The 19,884-nt window shown below is 50.9% G+C and overlaps 1 protein-coding gene across 6 annotated transcripts in view; it reads left to right on the forward strand.

Annotated features, from left to right (window-relative positions):
* The window catches only part of CCDC30 (coiled-coil domain containing 30), a 687,183-nt gene that overhangs the window by 521,404 nt on the left and 145,895 nt on the right, over positions 1 to 19,884 (forward strand). The window lies entirely within an intron of this gene.

Raw genomic sequence — 19,884 nt, forward strand, 5'->3', positions numbered from 1 at the left:
AGCTGGTAAGGGGGAAGCTGGTGTGTGGAATTACTAAGGGGGGAGCTGGTTAAGGGGGAAGCTGGTGTGAAGGATTACTAAGGGAGGAGCTGATAAGGGGGAGATGGTGTGAGGGATTACTAAGGGGGGAGCTGGTAAGGGGGAAGGTGGTGTGAGGAATTACTAAGGGAGGAGCTGGTGTGACGGATTACTACGGGGGGAGCTGGTAAGGGGGGAGCTGATGTGTGGAATTACTAAGGGGAGAGCTGGTAAGGGGGATTACTAAGGGGGGAGCTAATGTGTGGAATTACTAAAAGGGGAGCTGGTGTGAGGAATTACTAAGGGGGGGCATATGTGTGGAATTACTAAGGGGGGAGCTGGTGTGTGGAATTACTAAGGGGGCAGCTGGTAAGGGGGAAGCTGGTGTGTGGAATTACTAAGGGCGGAGCTGGTGTGTGGAATTACTAAGGGGGGAGCTGGTAAGGGGGAAGCTGGTGTGTGGAATTACTAAGGGGGGAGCTGGTTAAGGAGGAAGCTGGTGTGAGGGATTACTAAGGGAGGAGCTGGTAAGGGGGAAGCTGGTGTGAGGGATTACTAAGGGGGGAGCTGGTGTGTGGAATTACTAAGGGGGGAGCTGATGTGTGTAATTACTAAGTGGGGGAGCTGGTGTGAGGAATTACTAAGGGGGGAGCTGGTGTGTGGATTTATAAAGGGGGGAGCTGGTGTGTGAAATTACTAAGGGGGGAGCTGGTGTGTGGACTTACTAAGGGGGGAACTGGTGTGTGGAATTTCTAAGGGGGGAGGAAGGTGTTTGGAAATATGAGGGGCATAACTAAGGGGGGATCTGGTGTGAGGAATAACTAAGGGGGGAGCTGGTGTGTGGAATTACTAAGGGGGAGCTGGTGTGTGGAATTACTAAGGGGGGAGCTGGTAAGGGGGAAGCTGGTGTGTGGAATTACTAAGGGGGGAGCTGGTGTGTGGAATTACTAAGGTGGAGCTGGTGTGTGGAATTACTAAGGGGGAGCTGGTGTGAAGGATTTCTAAGGGGGGAGCTGGTAAGGGGGAAGCTGGTGTGTGGAATTACTAAGAGGGAGCTGGTGTGAGTGATTACTAAGGGGGAGCTGGTGTGAGGAATTACTAAGGGGGGAGCTGGTGTGTGGAATTACTAAGAGGGAGCTGGTGTGAGTGATTACTAAGGGGGAGCTGGTGTGAGGGATTACTAAGGGGGGAGCTGATGTGTGGAATTACTAAGGGGGGGCATGTGTGAGGAATTACTAAGGGGGGAGCTGGAGTGTGGAATTACTAAGGGGGAGCTGGTGTGGGGGATTACTAAGGGGGGGCATGTGTGTGGAATTACTAAAGGGGGGCATGTGTGAGGGATTACTAAGGGGGAGCTGGTAAGGGGGAAGCTGGTGTGAGGGATTACTAAGGGGGGAGCTGATGTGTGGAATTACTAAGTGGGGGAGCTGGTGTGAGGAATTACTAAGGGGGGGCATGTGTGTGGAATTAGTAAGGGGGGGAGCTGCTGTGTGGAATTACTAAGGGGGGAGCTGGTAAGGGGGAAGCTGCTGTGTGGAATTACTAAGGGGGGAGCTGGTAAGGGGAAGCTGCTGTGTGGAATTACTAAGGGGGGAGCTGGTAAGGGGGAAGCTGGTGTGTGGAATTACTAAGGGGGGAGCTGGTGTGTGGAATTACTAAGAGGGAGCTGGTGTGTGGAATTACTAAGAGGGAGCTGGTGTGAGGGATTACTAAGGGGGAGCTGGTGTGAGGGATTACTAAGGGGGGAGCTGATGTGTGGAATTACTAAGGGGGGAGCTAATGTGTGGAATTACTAAGAGGGGGCATGTGTGTGGAATTACTAAGGGGGGAGCTGGTGTGTGGAATTACTAAGGGGGGAGCTGGTAAGGGGGGAGCTGCTGTGTGGAATTACTAAGGGGGGAGCTGGTAAAGGGGAAGCTGGTGTGTGGAATTACTAAGGGGGGAGCTGGTTAAGGGGAAGGGGGAAGCTGGTGTGTGGAATTACTAAGGGGGGAGCTGGTGTGTGGAATTACTAAGGGGGGAGCTGGTTAAGGGGGAAGCTGGTGTGAGGGATTACTAAGGGAGGAGCTGGTAAGGGGGAGCTGGTGTGAGGGATTACTAAGGGGGAGCTGGTAAGGGGGAAGCTGGTGTGAGGAATTACTAAGGGAGGAGCTGCTAAGGGTGAGCTGGTGTGAGGGATTACTAAGGGGGGAGTTGATGTGTGGAATTACTAAAGGGGGAGGAAGGTGTTTGGAAATATGAGGGGCAGGTGTGTGGAATAACTAAGGGGGGAGCTGGTAAGGGGGGAGCTGGTGTGAGGAATTACTAAGGGGTAGCTGGTGTGTGGAATTACTAAGGGGGGAGCTGGTAAGGGGGAAGCTGGTGTGTGGAATTACTAAGGGGGGAGCTGGTGTGTGAAATTACTAAGGTGGAGCTGGTGTGTGGAATTACTAAGGGAGAGCTGGTGTGAAGGATTACTAAGGGGGAGCTGGTAAGGGGGAAGCTGGTGTGTGGAATTACTAAGGGGGGAGCTGGTAAGGGGGAGCTGGTGTGAGGGATTACTAAGGGGGGAGCTGGTAAGGGGGGAGCTGATGTGTGGAATTACTAAGGGGGGAGCTGATGTGTGGAAATACTAAATGGGGGAGCTGGTGTGTGGAATTACTAAGGGGGGAGCTGGTGTGTGGAATTACTAAGGGGGGAGGAAGGTGTTTGGAAATATGAGGGGCAGGTGTGTGGAATAACTAAGGGGGGCATGTGTGTGGAATTACTAAGGGGGGAGCTGCTGTGTGGAATTACTAAGGGGGGAGCTGGTAAGGGGGAAGCTGGTGTGTGGAATTACTAAGGGGGGAGCTGGTAAGGGGGAAGCTGGTGTGTGGAATTACTAAGGGGGGAGCTGGTTAAGGGGGAAGCTGGTGTGAAGGATTACTAAGGGAGGAGCTGATAAGGGGGAGATGGTGTGAGGGATTACTAAGGGGGGAGCTGGTAAGGGGGAAGGTGGTGTGAGGAATTACTAAGGGAGGAGCTGGTGTGACGGATTACTACGGGGGGAGCTGGTAAGGGGGGAGCTGATGTGTGGAATTACTAAGGGGAGAGCTGGTAAGGGGGATTACTAAGGGGGGAGCTAATGTGTGGAATTACTAAAAGGGGAGCTGGTGTGAGGAATTACTAAGGGGGGGCATATGTGTGGAATTACTAAGGGGGGAGCTGGTGTGTGGAATTACTAAGGGGGCAGCTGGTAAGGGGGAAGCTGGTGTGTGGAATTACTAAGGGGGGAGCTGGTGTGTGGAATTACTAAGGGCGGAGCTGGTGTGTGGAATTACTAAGGGGGGAGCTGGTAAGGGGGAAGCTGGTGTGTGGAATTACTAAGGGGGGAGCTGGTTAAGGAGGAAGCTGGTGTGAGGGATTACTAAGGGAGGAGCTGGTAAGGGGGAAGCTGGTGTGAGGGATTACTAAGGGGGGAGCTGGTAAGGGGGGAGCTGGTGTGTGGAATTACTAAGGGGGGAGCTGATGTGTGTAATTACTAAGTGGGGGAGCTGGTGTGAGGAATTACTAAGGGGGGAGCTGGTGTGTGGATTTATAAAGGGGGGAGCTGGTGTGTGAAATTACTAAGGGGGGAGCTGGTGTGTGGACTTACTAAGGGGGGAACTGGTGTGTGGAATTACTAAGAGGGGGGGCATGTGTGTGGAATTACTAAGGGGGGAGCTGGTGTGTGGAATTACTAAGGGGGGAGCTGGTAAGGGGGAAGCTGGTGTGTGGAATTACTAAGGGGGGAGCTGGTTAAGGGGGAAGCTGGTGTGAGGGATTACTAAAGGAGGAGCTGGTAAGGGGGAAGCTGGTGTGAGGAATTACTAAGAGGGGGGGCATGTGTGTGGAATTACTAAGGGGGGAGCTGGTGTGTGGAATTACTAAGGGGGGAGCTGGTAAGGGGGAAGCTGGTGTGTGGAATTACTAAGGGGGGAGCTGGTTAAGGGGGAAGCTGGTGTGAGGGATTACTAAAGGAGGAGCTGGTAAGGGGGAAGCTGGTGTGCGGGATTACTAAGGGGGGAGCTGGTAAGGGGGGAGCTGGTGTGTGGAATTACTAAGGGGGGAGCTGGTGTGTGGACTTACCAAGGGGGGAGCTGGTGTGTGGAATTACTAAAGGGGGAGGAAGGTGTTTGGAAATATGAGGGGCAGGTGTGTGGAATAACTAAGGGGGGAGCTGGTGTGAGGAATTACTAAGGGGGGAGCTGGTGTGTGGAATAACTAAGGGGGGGCTGGTGTGTGGAATTACTAAGGGGGGAGCTGGTAAGGGGGAAGCTGGTGTGTGGAATTACTAAGGGGGGAGCTGGTGTGTGGAATTACTAAGGTGGAGCTGGTGTGTGGAATTACTAAGGGGGAGCTGGTGTGAAGGATTACTAAGGGGGGAGCTGGTAAGGGGGAAGCTGGTGTGTGGAATTACTAAGGGGGGAGCTGGTAAGGGGAGCTGGTGTGAGGGATTACTAAGGGGGAGCTGGTAAGGGGGGAGCTGATGTGTGGAATTACTAAGGGGGGAGCTGATGTGTGGAATTACTAAGTGGGGAGCTGGTGTGTGGAATTACTAAGGGGGGAGGAAGGTGTTTGGAAATATGAGGGGCAGGTGTGTGGAATAACTAAGGGGGGCATGTGTGTGGAATTACTAAGGGGGGAGCTGGTGTGAGGAATTACTAAGGGGGGAGCTGCTGTGTGGAATTACTAAGGGGGGAGCTGGTAAAGGGGAAGCTGGTGTGTGGAATTACTAAGGGGGGAGCTGGTTAAGGGGAAGGGGGAAGCTGGTGTGTGGAATTACTAAGGGGGGAGCTGGTGTGTGGAATTACTAAGGGGGGAGCTGGTTAAGGGGGAAGCTGGTGTGAGGGATTACTAAGGGAGGAGCTGGTAAGGGGGAGCTGGTGTGAGGGATTACTAAGGGGGTAGCTGGTAAGGGGGAAGCTGGTGTGAGGAATTACTAAGGGAGGAGCTGGTAAGGGTGAGCTGGTGTGAGGGATTACTAAGGGGGGAGTTGATGTGTGGAATTACTAAAGGGGGAGGAAGGTGTTTGGAAATATGAGGGGCAGGTGTGTGGAATAACTAAGGGGGGAGCTGGTAAGGGGGGAGCTGGTGTGAGGAATTACTAAGGGGTAGCTGGTGTGTGGAATTACTAAGGGGGGAGCTGGTAAGGGGGAAGCTGGTGTGTGGAATTACTAAGGGGGGAGCTGGTGTGTGGAATTACTAAGGTGGAGCTGGTGTGTGGAATTACTAAGGGAGAGCTGGTGTGAAGGATTACTAAGGGGGAGCTGGTAAGGGGGAAGCTGGTGTGTGGAATTACTAAGGGGGGAGCTGGTAAGGGGGAGCTGATGTGAGGGATTACTAAGGGGGGAGCTGATGTGTGGAATTACTAAGGGGGGAGCTGATGTGTGGAAATACTAAGTGGGGGAGCTGGTGTGTGGAATTACTAAGGGGGGAGCTGGTGTGTGGAATTACTAAGGGGGGAGGAAGGTGTTTGGAAATATGAGGGGCAGGTGTGTGGAATAACTAAGGGGGGCATGTGTGTGGAATTACTAAGGGGGGAGCTGCTGTGTGGAATTACTAAGGGGGGAGCTGGTAAGGGGGAAGCTGGTGTGTGGAATTACTAAGGGGGAAGCTGGTAAGGGGGAAGCTGGTGTGTGGAATTACTAAGGGGGGAGCTGGTTAAGGGGGAAGCTGGTGTGAAGGATTACTAAGGGAGGAGCTGATAAGGGGGAGATGGTGTGAGGGATTACTAAGGGGGGAGCTGGTAAGGGGGAAGGTGGTGTGAGGAATTACTAAGGGAGGAGCTGGTGTGACGGATTACTACGGGGGGAGCTGGTAAGGGGGGAGCTGATGTGTGGAATTACTAAGGGGAGAGCTGGTAAGGGGGATTACTAAGGGGGGAGCTAATGTGTGGAATTACTAAAAGGGGAGCTGGTGTGAGGAATTACTAAGGGGGGGCATATGTGTGGAATTACTAAGGGGGGAGCTGGTGTGTGGAATTACTAAGGGGGCAGCTGGTAAGGGGGAAGCTGGTGTGTGGAATTACTAAGGGGGGAGCTGGTGTGTGGAATTACTAAGGGCGGAGCTGGTGTGTGGAATTACTAAGGGGGGAGCTGGTAAGGGGGAAGCTGGTGTGTGGAATTACTAAGGGGGGAGCTGGTTAAGGAGGAAGCTGGTGTGAGGGATTACTAAGGGAGGAGCTGGTAAGGGGGAAGCTGGTGTGAGGGATTACTAAGGGGGGAGCTGGTAAGGGGGGAGCTGGTGTGTGGAATTACTAAGGGGGGAGCTGATGTGTGTAATTACTAAGTGGGGGAGCTGGTGTGAGGAATTACTAAGGGGGGAGCTGGTGTGTGGATTTATAAAGGGGGGAGCTGGTGTGTGAAATTACTAAGGGGGGAGCTGGTGTGTGGACTTACTAAGGGGGGAACTGGTGTGTGGAATTTCTAAGGGGGGAGGAAGGTGTTTGGAAATATGAGGGGCATAACTAAGGGGGGATCTGGTGTGAGGAATAACTAAGGGGGGAGCTGGTGTGTGGAATTACTAAGGGGGAGCTGGTGTGTGGAATTACTAAGGGGGGAGCTGGTAAGGGGGAAGCTGGTGTGTGGAATTACTAAGGGGGGAGCTGGTGTGTGGAATTACTAAGGTGGAGCTGGTGTGTGGAATTACTAAGGGGGAGCTGGTGTGAAGGATTTCTAAGGGGGGAGCTGGTAAGGGGGAAGCTGGTGTGTGGAATTACTAAGGGGGGAGCTGGTAAGGGGGAAGCTGGTGTGTGGAATTACTAAGGGGGGAGCTGGTAAGGGGGAGCTGATGTGTGGAATTAATAAGGGGGGAGCTGATGTGTGGAATTACTAAGTGGGGGGCTGGTGTGTGGAATTACTAAGTGGGGGAGCTGCTGTGTGGAATTACTAAGGGGGGAGCTGGTGTGTGGAATTACTAAGGGGGGAGGAAGGTGTTTGGAAATATGAGGGGCAGGTGTGTGGAATAACTAAGGGGGGCATGTGTGTGGAATTACTAAGGGGGGAGCTGGTGTGAGGAATTACTAAGGGGGAGCTGGTGTGTGGAATTACTAAGGGGGAGCTGGTGTGAGGAATTACTAAGGGGGGGCATGTGTGTGGAATTACTAAGGGGGGAGCTGGTAAGGGGGGAGCTGGTGTGAGGAATTACTAAGGGGGGAGCTGGTAAAGTGGGAGCTGGTGTGAGGAATTACTAAGGGGGGAGCTGGTTAGGGGCAGCTGGTGTGTTGAGGGTATGCTTGTCAACCATCCGTCCTCGGACAAGAGACATCATGAGACATCACCAAGCACAGGTTTTCCACTGATATTCTTATGTAAGTAAAACCTATTTCTCTAACGTCCTAGTGGATGCTGGGAACTCCGTAAGGACCATGGGGAATAGCGGGCTCCGAAGAAGGCTGGGCACTCTAGAAAGATCTTAGACTACCTGGTGTGCACTGGCTCCTCCCACTATGACCCTCCTCCAAGCCTCAGTTAGATTTTGTGCCCGGCCGAGGTTGGATGCACACTAGGGGCTCTCCTGAGCTCTTAGAAAGTTATAGTCTTAGAATTTGTTTTTTTTCAGTGAGACCTGCTGGCAACAGGCTCACTGCAGCGAGGGACTAAGGGGAGAAGAAGCGAACTCGCCTGCTTGCAGCCGGATTGGGCTTCTTAGGCTACTGGACACCATTAGCTCCAGAGGGATCGACCGCAGGCCCAGCCTTGATGTTCGGTCCCGGAGCCGCGCCGCCGTCCCCCTTACAGAGCCAGAAGCAGGAAGATGGTCCGGAAAATCGGCGGCATGAAGACATCCTGTCTTCACCAAGGTAGCGCACAGCACTGCAGCTGTGCGCCTTTGCTCCTCATACACACTTCACACTCCGGTCACTGAGGGTGCAGGGCGCTGGGGGGGGGGGGGGCGCCCTGAGGCAGCAATAAAAACACCTTGGCTGGCTAAAATACCTCAATATATAGCCCCTGGGGCTATATATGAGGTAAATACCCCTGCCAGAATCCCCAAAAAAAGCGGGAGAATAGGCTGCGAAAAAGGGGCGGAGCCTATCTCCTCAGCACACTGGCGCCATTTTTCCCTCACAGCTCGGCTGGAAGGAAGCTCCCTGGCTCTTCCCTGCATTTCTACAGTACAGTAAGAGGGAAAAGAGAGGGGGGGCACTAAATTGGCACTGTATACAGTATAAGCAGCTATTAGGGACATAACTCAGTTAGTCCCTGTATATATATAGCGCTTTTGTGGGTCCTGTCCTCTATTTGAGCATTCCCTGTGTGTGTGGAGTGTGTCGGTACGGCTGTGTCGACATGTTTGAGGAGGATAATGATGTGGAGGGGGAGCAGATGCCTTTAGCAGAGATGTCACCCCCTGCGGGGCAGACACCTGAGTGGATGGTATTATGGCAAGAAATGAGTGCACGTATAGACTCCTTACATAAAAAATTTGACAACATGCCGACTGTGGGACAGCCGAGTCTTCAGCTCGTGCCTGTCCAAGGGTCTCAAAAGTCATCAGGGGCTCTAAAACGCCCGTTATCTCAGGTGGCACAAGTAGATGTCGACACGGATACTGACGCCAGTGTCGACGACGATGAGTCAAATTTAATGCCCGTTAAGGCCATTCGCTGCATGATTGAGGCAATGAAAGAGGTGTTAAATATTTCTGATTTACATCCAGGTACCACAAAAAAGTGTATTATGTTTGGGGAGAAAAAACTACCTGTAGTTTTTCCCCCGTCAGATGAATTAAATGAAGTGTGTGAAGAAGCGTGGGCTTCCCCTGATAAGAAATTGGTGATTCCTAAGAAATTACTAATGGCGTTCCCTTTCCCGCCAGAGGATAGGTTACGTTGGGAAACACCCCCGAGGGTGGATAAAGCGCTCACACGTTTGTCAAAAAAGGTGGCACTACCGTCCCAGGATACGGCCGCCCTTAAGGAACCTGCTGATAGAAGGCAGGAGGCGATCCTGAAGTCTGTATATACACACTCAGGCATTATACTCAGACCAGCGATTGCGTCAGCTTGGATGTGCAGTGCTGCCGCTGCATGGTCAGATAACCTGTCAGAAAATATTGACACACTAGACAGAGACACGATCCTGTTAACAATTGACCATATCAAAGACTCAGTCTTATACATGAGAGATGCACAGAGGGAAATCTGCCGGCTGGCATCTAAAGTAAGTGCACTATCTATCTCTGCTAGGAGATGCTTATGGACTCGCCAGTGGACTGGAGATGCAGATTCCAAAAGGCACATGGAAGTTTTGCCTTATAAAGGGGAGGAATTATTTGGGGATGGTCTCTCCGACCTAGTTTCCACAGCAACGTCTGGGAAGTCAGCATTTTTACCCCATGTCCCCTCACAGCCTAAGAAGGCGCCATTTTATCAGGTTCAGTCCTTTCGATCCCAGAAAAACAAGCGGGGAAAAGGAGGGTCTTTTCTGTCAAGAGGCAGAGGCAGGGGAAAAAGGCTGCAGCAAACAGCAGGTTCCCAGGAACAAAAGTCCTCCCCCGCTTCCTCTTCCAAGTCCGCCGCATGACGGTGGGGCTTCACAGGCGGAGCCAGGTACGGTGGGGGCCCGCCTCAGGAATTTCAGCGATCAGTGGGTTCGCTCACAGGTGGATCCCTGGATCCTTCAAATAGTATCTCAGGGATACAGGCTGGAATTCGAGGCGATTCCACCCCGCCGTTTCCTCAAATCCGCCTTGCCGATTGCTCCCTCAGACAGGGAGGCAGTGCTAGCGGCAATTCACAAGCTGTATTCCCAGCAGGTGATAATCAAGGTACCCCTACTTCAACAAGGCCGGGGTTACTATTCCACACTATTTGTGGTACCGAAACCGGACGGTTCGGTGAGACCCATTTTAAATTTGAAGTCCTTGAACACATACATAAAAAAATTCAAGTTCAAGATGGAATCGCTCAGGGCGGTTATTGCAAGCCTGGACGAGGGGGATTACATGGTATCCCTGGACATCAAGGATGCTTACCTGCATGTCCCCATTTACAATTCTCACCAGGAGTACCTCAGATTTGTGGTACAGGATTGCCATTACCAATTCCAGACGCTGCCGTTTGGACTCTCCACGGCACCGAGGGTATTTACCAAGGTTATGGCGGAAATGATGATACTCCTTCGAAAAAAGGGAGTTTTAATTATCCCATACTTGGACGATCTCCTAATAAAGGCACGATCCAAGGAACAGTTGTTAGTGGGAGTAGCACTATCTCAGGAAGTGCTGAGCCAGCACGGTTGGATTCTGAATATCCCAAAGTCACAGCTGGTCCCCACGACACGTCTAATGTTCCTGGGAATGATTCTGGACACGGCCCAGAAAAAAGTGTTTCTCCCGGAGGAGAAAGCCAGGGAGTTGTCTTCTCTAGTCAGAGACCTCCTAAAACCAAAACAGGTATCGGTGCATCACTGCACGCGGGTCCTGGGAAAGATGGTAGCTTCTTACGAAGCAATTCCATTCGGCAGGTTCCATGCCAGAATCTTTCAGTGGGACCTGTTGGACAAGTGGTCCGGATCGCATCTTCAGATGCATCGGTTAATAACCCTGTCTCCACGAACCAGGGTGTCTCTTCTGTGGTGGCTGCACAGTGCTCATCTTCTGGAGGGCCGCAGATTCGGCATACAGGACTGGGTCCTGGTGACCACGGATGCCAGCCTACGAGGCTGGGGGGCAGTCACAAAGGGAGGAAATTTCCAAGGACTATGGTCAAGTCAGGAGACTGCCCTTCACATAAATATTCTGGAACTAAGGGCCATTTACAATGCCCTAAGTCAAGCAAAATCCCTGCTCCTACACCAGCCGGTGCTGATCCAGTCAGACAACATCACGGCAGTCGCCCATGTGAATCGACAGGGCGGCACAAGAAGCAGGACGGCGATGGCAGAAGCCACAAAAATTCTCCGATGGGCGGAGAATCATGTACTAGCACTGTCAGCAGTGTTCATCCCGGGAGTGGACAACTGGGAAGCAGACTTTCTCAGCAGGCACGACCTCCACCCGGGAGAGTGGGGACTTCATCCAGAAGTCTTCCAAATGATTGTAAATCAATGGGGTCGTCCACAGGTGGACATGATGGCGTCCCGCATAAACAAAAAACTAGAGAAGTATTGCGCCAGGTCAAGAGACCCTCAGGCGATAGCGGTGGACGCCCTAGTGACACCGTGGGTGTACCGGTCAGTGTATGTGTTCCCTCCTCTACCTCTCATACCAAAGGTACTGAGAATAATAAGAAAGCGAGGAGTAAACACAATTCTCGTGGTTCCGGATTGGCCAAGAAGAGCGTGGTACCCGGAACTTCAAGAGATGATCTCAGAGGACCCTTGGTCCCTGCCGCTCAGACAGGACCTGCTACAGCAGGGCCCCTGTCTGTTCCAAGACTTACCGCGGCTGCGTTTGACGGCATGGCGGTTGAACGCCGGATCCTGAAGGAAAAGGGCATTCCGGAGGAAGTCATTCCTACGCTTATTAAAGCCAGAAAAGATGTTACGGCAAAACATTATCACCGCATATGGCGGAAATATGTTGCATGGTGCGAGGCCAAAAAGGCCCCAACAGAGGAATTTCAACTGGGTCGATTTCTGCATTTCCTGCAAGCAGGAGTGAATATGGGCCTAAAACTAGGCTCCATTAAAGTACAGATCTCGGCTCTGTCGATTTTCTTTCAAAAGGAACTAGCTTCAGTACCTGAAGTTCAGACATTTGTGAAAGGAGTGCTGCATATTCAGCCCCCATTTGTGCCTCCTGTGGCACCTTGGGATCTCAACGTGATGTTGAATTTCTTGAAATCACATTGGTTTGAGCCACTAAAAACCGTGGATCTGAAATATCTCACGTGGAAAGTGGTCATGTTATTGGCCCTGGCATCAGCCAGGCGAGTGTCAGAATTGGCGGCTTTATCATGTAAAAGCCCTTATCTGATTTTTCATATGGATAGGGCAGAATTGAGGACTCGTCCCCAGTTTCTCCCTAAGGTGGTGTCAGCGTTTCACCTGAACCAGCCTATTGTGGTGCCTGCGGCTACTAAGGATTTGGAGGACTCCAAGTTGCTAGACGTTGTCAGGGCCCTGAAAATATATGTTTCCAGGACGGCTGGAGTCAGAAAATCTGACTCGCTGTTTATCCTATATGCACCCAACAAGCTGGGTGCTCCTGCTTCTAAGCAGACTATTGCTCGTTGGATTTGTAGTACAATTCAGCTTGCACATACTGTGGCAGGCCTGCCACAGCCAAAATCTGTCAATGCCCATTCCACAAGGAAGGTGGGCTCATCTTGGGCGGCTGCCCGAGGGGTCTCGGCTTTACAACTTTGCCGAGCAGCTACTTGGTCAGGGGCAAACACGTTTGCAAAATTCTATAAATTTGATACCCTGGCTGAGGAGGACCTGGAGTTCTCTCATTCGGTGCTGCAGAGTCATCCGCACTCTCCCGCCCGTTTGGGAGCTTTGGTATAATCCCCATGGTCCTTACGGAGTTCCCAGCATCCACTAGGACGTTAGAGAAAATAAGAATTTACTCACCGGTAATTCTGTTTCTCGTAGTCCGTAGTGGATGCTGGGCGCCCATCCCAAGTGCGGTCTATCTGCAATACTTGTACATAGTTATTGTTAACTAAATCGGGTTATTGTTGAGCCATCTGTTGAGAGGCTCTATCGTTTCATACTGTTAACTGTGTTTCATATCACGAGTTGTTCGGTGTGATTGGTGTGGCTGGTATGAGTCTTACCCGGGATTCAAAATCCTTCCTTATTGTGTACGCTCGTCCGGGCACAGTACCTAACTGAGGCTTGGAGGAGGGTCATAGTGGGAGGAGCCAGTGCACACCGGGTAGTCTAAGATCTTTCTATAGTGCCCAGCCTCCTTCGGAGCCCGCTATTCCCCATGGTCCTTACGGAGTTCCCAGCATCCACTACGGACTACGAGAAACAGAATTACCGGTGAGTAAATTCTTATTTTTTCTCTGACGTCCTAGTGGATGCTGGGACTCCGTCAGGACCATGGGGAATAGCGGCTCCGCAGGAGACAGGGCACAAAATTTAAAAGTTTGACCACTAGGTGGTGTGTACTGGCTCCTCCCCCTATGACCCTCCTCCAAGCCTCAGTTAGGTTTTTGTGCCCGTCCGAGCAGGGTGCAATCTAGGTGGCTCTCCTAAAGAGCTGCTTAGAAAAAGTTTGTTAAGTTTTTTATTTTCAGTGAGTCCTGCTGGCAACAGGCTCACTGCAACGAGGGACTTAGGGGAGAAGAAGTGAACTCACCTGCGTGCAGGATGGATTTGCTTCTTAGGCTACTGGACACTAGCTCCAGAGGGACGATCACAGGTACAGCCTGGATGGGTCACCGGAGCCGCGCCGCCGACCCCCTTGCAGATGCCGAATAGAGAAGAGGTTCAGAAACCGGCGGCAGAAGACGTCTCAGTCTTCATGAGGTAGCGCACAGCACTGCAGCTGTGCGCCATTGCTCTCCGCACACTTCACACCAGCGGTCACTGAGGGTGCAGGGCGCTGGGGGGGGGGGCGCCCTGGGCAGCAATGTAATATACCTATTCTGGCTAAAATATATCACATATAGCCCCTGGGGCTATATGGATGTATTTAACCCCTGCCAGGTTCCAAAAAAACCGGGAGAAGAAGCCCGCCGAAAAGGGGGCGGGGCCTATTCTCCTCAGCACACAGCGCCATTTTCCTGCCCAGCTCCGCTGCGAGGAAGGCTCCCAGGACTCTCCCCTGCACTGCACTACAGAAACCGGGTAAAAACAGAGAGGGGGGGCACTTATTGGCGATATTTATAATATTTGAGCTGCTATAAAGGGAACACACTTATTAAGGTTGTCCCTATATATATTTATAGCGCTTGGGTGTGTGCTGGCAAACTCTCCCTCTGTCTCCCCAAAGGGCTAGTGGGGTCCTGTCTTCTATCAGAGCATTCCCTGTGTGTCTGCTGTGTGTCGGTACGTGTGTGTCGACATGTATGAGGACGATGTTGGCGTGGAGGCGGAGCAATTGCCTGTAATGGTGATGTCACCCCCTAGGGAGTCGACACCAGAATGGATGGCTTTGTTTATGGAATTACGGGATAGTGTCAGCACGCTACAAAAGTCGGTTGACGACATGAGACAGCCGGCAAACCAGTTAGTACCTGTCCAGGCGTCTCAGACACCGTCAGGGGCTGTAAAACGCCCTTTACCTCAGTCGGTCGACACAGACACTGACACTGAATCCAGTGTCGACGGTGAAGAAACAAACGTATTTTCCAGTAGGGCCACACGTTATATGATCACGGCAATGAAGGAGGCTTTGCATATCTCTGATACTGCAAGTACCAAAAAAAAGGGGGTATTATGTGGGGTGTGAAAAAACTACCGATAGTTTTTCCTGAATCAGAGGAACTGAATGAAGTGTGTGATGAAGCGTGGGTTACTCCAGATAGAAAACTGCTAATTTCAAAGAAGTTATTGGCATTATACCCTTTCCCGCCAGAGGTTAGGGCGCGCTGGGAAACACCTCCTAGGGTGGATAAGGCGCTCACACGCTTATCAAAGCAAGTGGCGTTACCGTCTCCTGATACGGCCGCCCTCAAGGATCCAGCTGATAGGAGGCTGGAGAATACATTAAAAAGTATATACACACATACTGGTGTTATACTGAGACCAGCAATCGCCTCAGCCTGGATGTGCAGTGCTGGCGTGGCTTGGTCGGAGTCACTGTCTGAAAATATTGACACCCTGGATAGGGACAGTATTTTACTGACTATAGAGCAGTTAAAGGATGCATTTCTTTATATGCGAGATGCACAGAGAGATATTTGCACTCTGGCATCGAGAGTAAGTGCGATGTCCATATCTGCCAGAAGAAGTTTATGGACGCGCCAGTGGTCAGGTGATGCGGATTCCAAACGACATATGGAAGTATTGCCGTATAAGGGGGAGGAATTATTTGGGGTCGGTCTATCGGATCTGGTGGCCACGGCAACGGCCGGAAAATCCACCTTTTTACCCCAGGTCACCTCCCAGCAGAAAAAGCCGCAGGCTTTTCAGCCGCAGTCCTTTCGTTCCTATAAGAACAAACGAGCAAAAGGACATTCCTATTTGCCCCGAGGCAAAGGAAAGGGTAAGAGACTGCAACAAGCAGCTCCTTCCCAGGAGCAGAAGCCCTCCCCGGCTTCTACAAAGGCTTCAGCATGACGCTGGGACCTTACAAGCAGACTCAGGGGCGGTGGGGGGTCGCCTCAAACATTTCTCACTCGCAGGTGGACCCCTGGATCCTGCAGGTAGTATCTCAGGGTTACAGGTTGGAATTCGAGAAGTCTCCTCCTCGCCGTTTCCTAAAGTCTGCTTTGCCAACGTCTCCCTCCGACAGGGCGACGGTATTGGAGGCCATTCACAAGCTGTATTCTCAGCAGGTGATAGTCAAGGTACCCCTCCTACAACAGGCCAAGGGTACCTCAGGTTCGTGGTACAAAACTGTCATTATCAGTTTCAGACGCTGACGTTTGGATTGTCCACGGCACCCCGGGTCTTTACCAAGGTAATGGCCGAAATGATGATCCTTCTTCGAAGAGAAGGCGTCTTAATTATCCCTTACTTGGACGATCTCCTGATAAGGGCAAGATCCAGAGAACAGCTGGAGGTCGGAGTAGCACTAACCCAAGTAGTGCTCCAACAACACGGGTGGATTCTGAATTTTCCAAAATCCCAACTGATCCCGACGACACGTCTGTTGTTCCTAGGGATGATTCTGGACACTGTTCAGAAAAAGGTATTTCTTCCGGAGGAGAAAGCCAGGGAGTTATCCGATCTAGTCAGGAACCTCCTAAAACCAGGAAAAGTATCTGTGCATCAATGCACAAGAGTCCTGGGAAAAATGGTAGCTTCTTACGAAGCGATTCCATTCGGCAGATTCCATGCACGAACTTTTCAGTGGGATCTGCTGGACAAATGGTCCGGATCGCATCTGCAGATGCATCAGCGGATAAAATTGTCCACAAGGACAAGAGTGTCTCTGCTATGGTGGTTGCAGAGTGCTCATCTGTTAGAGGGCCGCAGATTCGGCATACAGAACTGGGTCCTAGTGACCACGGATGCCAGCCTGAGAGGCTGGGGAGCGGTCACACAGGGAAGAAACTTCCAGGGCGTGTGGTCAAGCCTGGAGACGTCTCTTCACACAAATATACTGGAGCTAAGAGCAATATACAATGCTCTAAGCCTGGCAAAACCTCTGCTTCAGGGTCAGCCGGTGTTGATTCAGTCGGACAACATCACGGCAGTCGCCCACGTAAACAGACAGGGCGGCACAAGAAGCAGGAGGGCAATGGCAGAAGCTGCAAGGATTCTTCGCTGGGCAGAAAATCATGTGTTAGCACTGTCAGCTGTGTTCATCCCGGGAGTGGACAACTGGGAAGCAGACTTCCTCAGCAGACACGATCTGCACCCGGGAGAGTGGGGACTTCATCCAGAAGTCTTCCACATGATTGTGGTCCATTGGGAAAGACCAATGGTGGACATGATGGCGTCCCGCCTCAACAAAAAACTGGACAGGTATTGCGCCAGGTCAAGAGACCCTCAGGCAATAGCTGTAGACGCTCTGGTAACACCATGGGTGTACCAGTCAGTGTATGTGTTTCCTCCTCTGCCTCTCATACCAAAAGTACTGAGAATTATACGGCAAAGAAGAGTAAGAACGATACTCGTGGCTCCGGATTGGCCAAGAAGAACTTGGTACCCGGAACTTCAGGAGATGCTCACGGAAGATCCGTGGCCTCTACCTCTAAGACGGGACCTGCTTCAGCAGGGACCGTGTCTATTCCAAGACTTACCGCGGCTGCGTTTGACGGCATGGCGGTTGAACGCCGAATCCTAAGGGAAAAAGGCATTCCGGAAGAGGTCATCCCTACCCTGGTAAAAGCCAGGAAGGAGGTGACTGCACAACATTATCACCGCATTTGGAGAAAATATGTTGCGTGGTGTGAGGCCAGGAAGGCCCCGACGGAGGAATTTCAACTGGGTCGATTCCTACATTTCCTGCAAACAGGATTGTCTATGGGCCTCAAATTAGGGTCCATTAAGGTTCAAATTTCGGCCCTGTCGATTTTCTTCCAGAAAGAATTGGCTTCAGTTCCTGAAGTCCAGACTTTTGTAAAAGGAGTACTACATATACAGCCCCCGGTTGTGCCCCCAGTGGCACCGTGGGATCTTAATGTAGTTTTGGATTTTCTCAAATCCCATTGGTTTGAGCCACTCAAATCGGTGGATTTGAAATATCTTACATGGAAAGTAACCATGCTACTGGCCCTGGCTTCAGCCAGGAGAGTGTCAGAATTGGCGGCTTTATCGTATAAAAGCCCATATCTGATTTTCCATTCGGACAGGGCAGAACTGCGGACGCGTCCTCAGTTTCTGCCTAAGGTGGTTTCAGCGTTTCACCTGAACCAGCCTATTGTGGTGCCTGCGGCTACTAGCGATTTGGAGGATTCCAAGTTGCTGGACGTTGTCAGAGCATTGAAGATATATATTTCAAGGACGGCTGGAGTCAGAAAATCTGACTCGCTGTTTATACTGTATGCACCCAACAAGCTGGGTGCTCCTGCTTCTAAGCAGACGATTGCTCGTTGGATTTGTAGCACAATTCAACTTGCACATTCTGTGGCAGGCCTGCCACAGCCTAAATCTGTCAAGGCCCATTCCACAAGGAAGGTGGGCTCATCTTGGGCGGCTGCCCGAGGGGTCTCGGCATTACAACTCTGCCGAGCAGCTACGTGGTCAGGGGAGAACACGTTTGTAAAATTCTACAAATTTGATACCCTGGCTAAGGAGGACCTGGAGTTCTCTCATTCGGTGCTGCAGAGTCATCCGCACTCTCCCGCCCGTTTGGGAGCTTTGGTATAATCCCCATGGTCCTGACGGTGTCCCAGCATCCACTAGGACGTCAGAGAAAATAAGATTTTACTTACCGATAAATCTATTTCTCGTAGTCCGTAGTGGATGCTGGGCGCCCATCCCAAGTGCGGATTGTCTGCAATACTTGTACATAGTTATTGTTACAAAAAAATCGGGTTGTTATTGTTGTGAGCCGTCTGTTCAGAGGCTCCTACGTTTGTCATACTGTTAACTGGGTTCAGATCACAAGTTGTACGGTGTGATTGGTGTGGCTGGTATGAGTCTTACCCGGGATTCAAAATCCTTCCTTATTGTGTACGCTCGTCCGGGCACAGTATCCTAACTGAGGCTTGGAGGAGGGTCATAGGGGGAGGAGCCAGTACACACCACCTAGTGGTCAAACTTTTAAATTTTGTGCCCTGTCTCCTGCGGAGCCGCTATTCCCCATGGTCCTGACGGAGTCCCAGCATCCACTACGGACTACGAGAAATAGATTTATCGGTAAGTAAAATCTTATTATTTCTACTAATTTTAAGAGAAATAATAACAAAATATCAACATATATTAAATATATGTCGATATTTATTATTATTTGTATTATATTTGATTTAAAAAACTGATGGTGTGCCTTGGCAATTTTAAAATCTTGGTTAGTGTGCCACGAGTTTAAAAAGGTTGAAAATCACGGCTCTAGGACGTAAGAGAAAATAGGATTTTAATTACCTACAGGTAAATCCTTTTCTCGTAGTCCATAGAGGATGCTGGGCGCCTGCCCAGCGCTTCGTTATCTTGCAGTGGTTATTTAGTTCAGTACTGCTTAGTTCTTGATTAGTACTGTTTTGTTACTTGGTAAGTAATCCTGTTCAGCCGTTGCTGATGTTTCAAGCTAGTTAGCTTGTTTTGCCTTGTGTGTGAGCTGGTGTGAATCTCGCCACTATCTGTGTAAAATCCTTCTCTCGAAGATGTCTGTCTCCTCGGGCACAGTTTCTAGACGGAGTCTGGTAGGAGGGGCATAGAGGGAGGAGCCAGCCCACACTCTCAAACTCTTAAAGTTCCAATGGCTCCTAGTTGACCAGTTTATACCCCATGGTACTAATGTGGACCCCAGCATCCTCTACGGACTACGAGAAAAGGATTTACCGGTAGGTAATTAAAATCCTATTTTCCCCCTCCCCTGCAGATTCTCTCATGTGTGATCAATGCAGCCAGCCCTCACAAGATAGTGAGGGCTCCAGGGGGTGATTTGCAAGAACCTGCGTGGCTCAGCTCTATAAGATCTGTAATGGCTGACATGTCTAAAGAACGGACTACTGCTAGACAAGAAAGGCAGCAGTTACAACAATCTATGGCTGCTCTGGCAAAGGATAGGGCAGACAGTAGACGTGTTTTCCCTCTATCATATCTGATATCCTCTCAGAATCTGAGGAGGAGGTACCAGAGGTAGAGGAGGGGGAAGAGCTGGAATCTAATACTGAATGAGATGATTCTTCTGCTGCACAAGGAGTAGACTTATTTATCATTGCTATAAGGGATGTCTTAAATATTCCTGGGAATGAGACAGATGTGCAGCAATCTTTTTTTTTTCTCATCACAGAAAAAGCTACAGGTCACTGGTGACTGTATGGAACTGGATGATCTTTTTGCCATTGGCAAATCCTGATAAGAAATTCCAGGTATCAAAGAAATGGATGTCCAACTTCCCTTTTGCACAAGAGGGACGCAAGGTCTGGGAAACTTTCCTGCTGCCGATGCATCAGTATCGCGTCTGTCAAAAAATACAGTACTGCTGGTTCCTGGGGCTACGACCTTAAAGGAACCCGCAGACAGGAAAATAGAAACTACTTTAAAATCTATTTATGTTGCAGCATGGGCCGCCCAGAGGCCTGTTATTGCAGGTTGTTGGGTGACAGATGCCATTCCTACTTGGGCCGGTAACATCCAAGAGGACCTTACTGGGGACAAGTCCCTAGCTGATATGGTGATATTAATTCAG

This window comes from Pseudophryne corroboree, chromosome 10 (genome assembly GCF_028390025.1).
Source record: "Pseudophryne corroboree isolate aPseCor3 chromosome 10, aPseCor3.hap2, whole genome shotgun sequence".
Taxonomy (NCBI): domain Eukaryota; kingdom Metazoa; phylum Chordata; class Amphibia; order Anura; family Myobatrachidae; genus Pseudophryne; species Pseudophryne corroboree.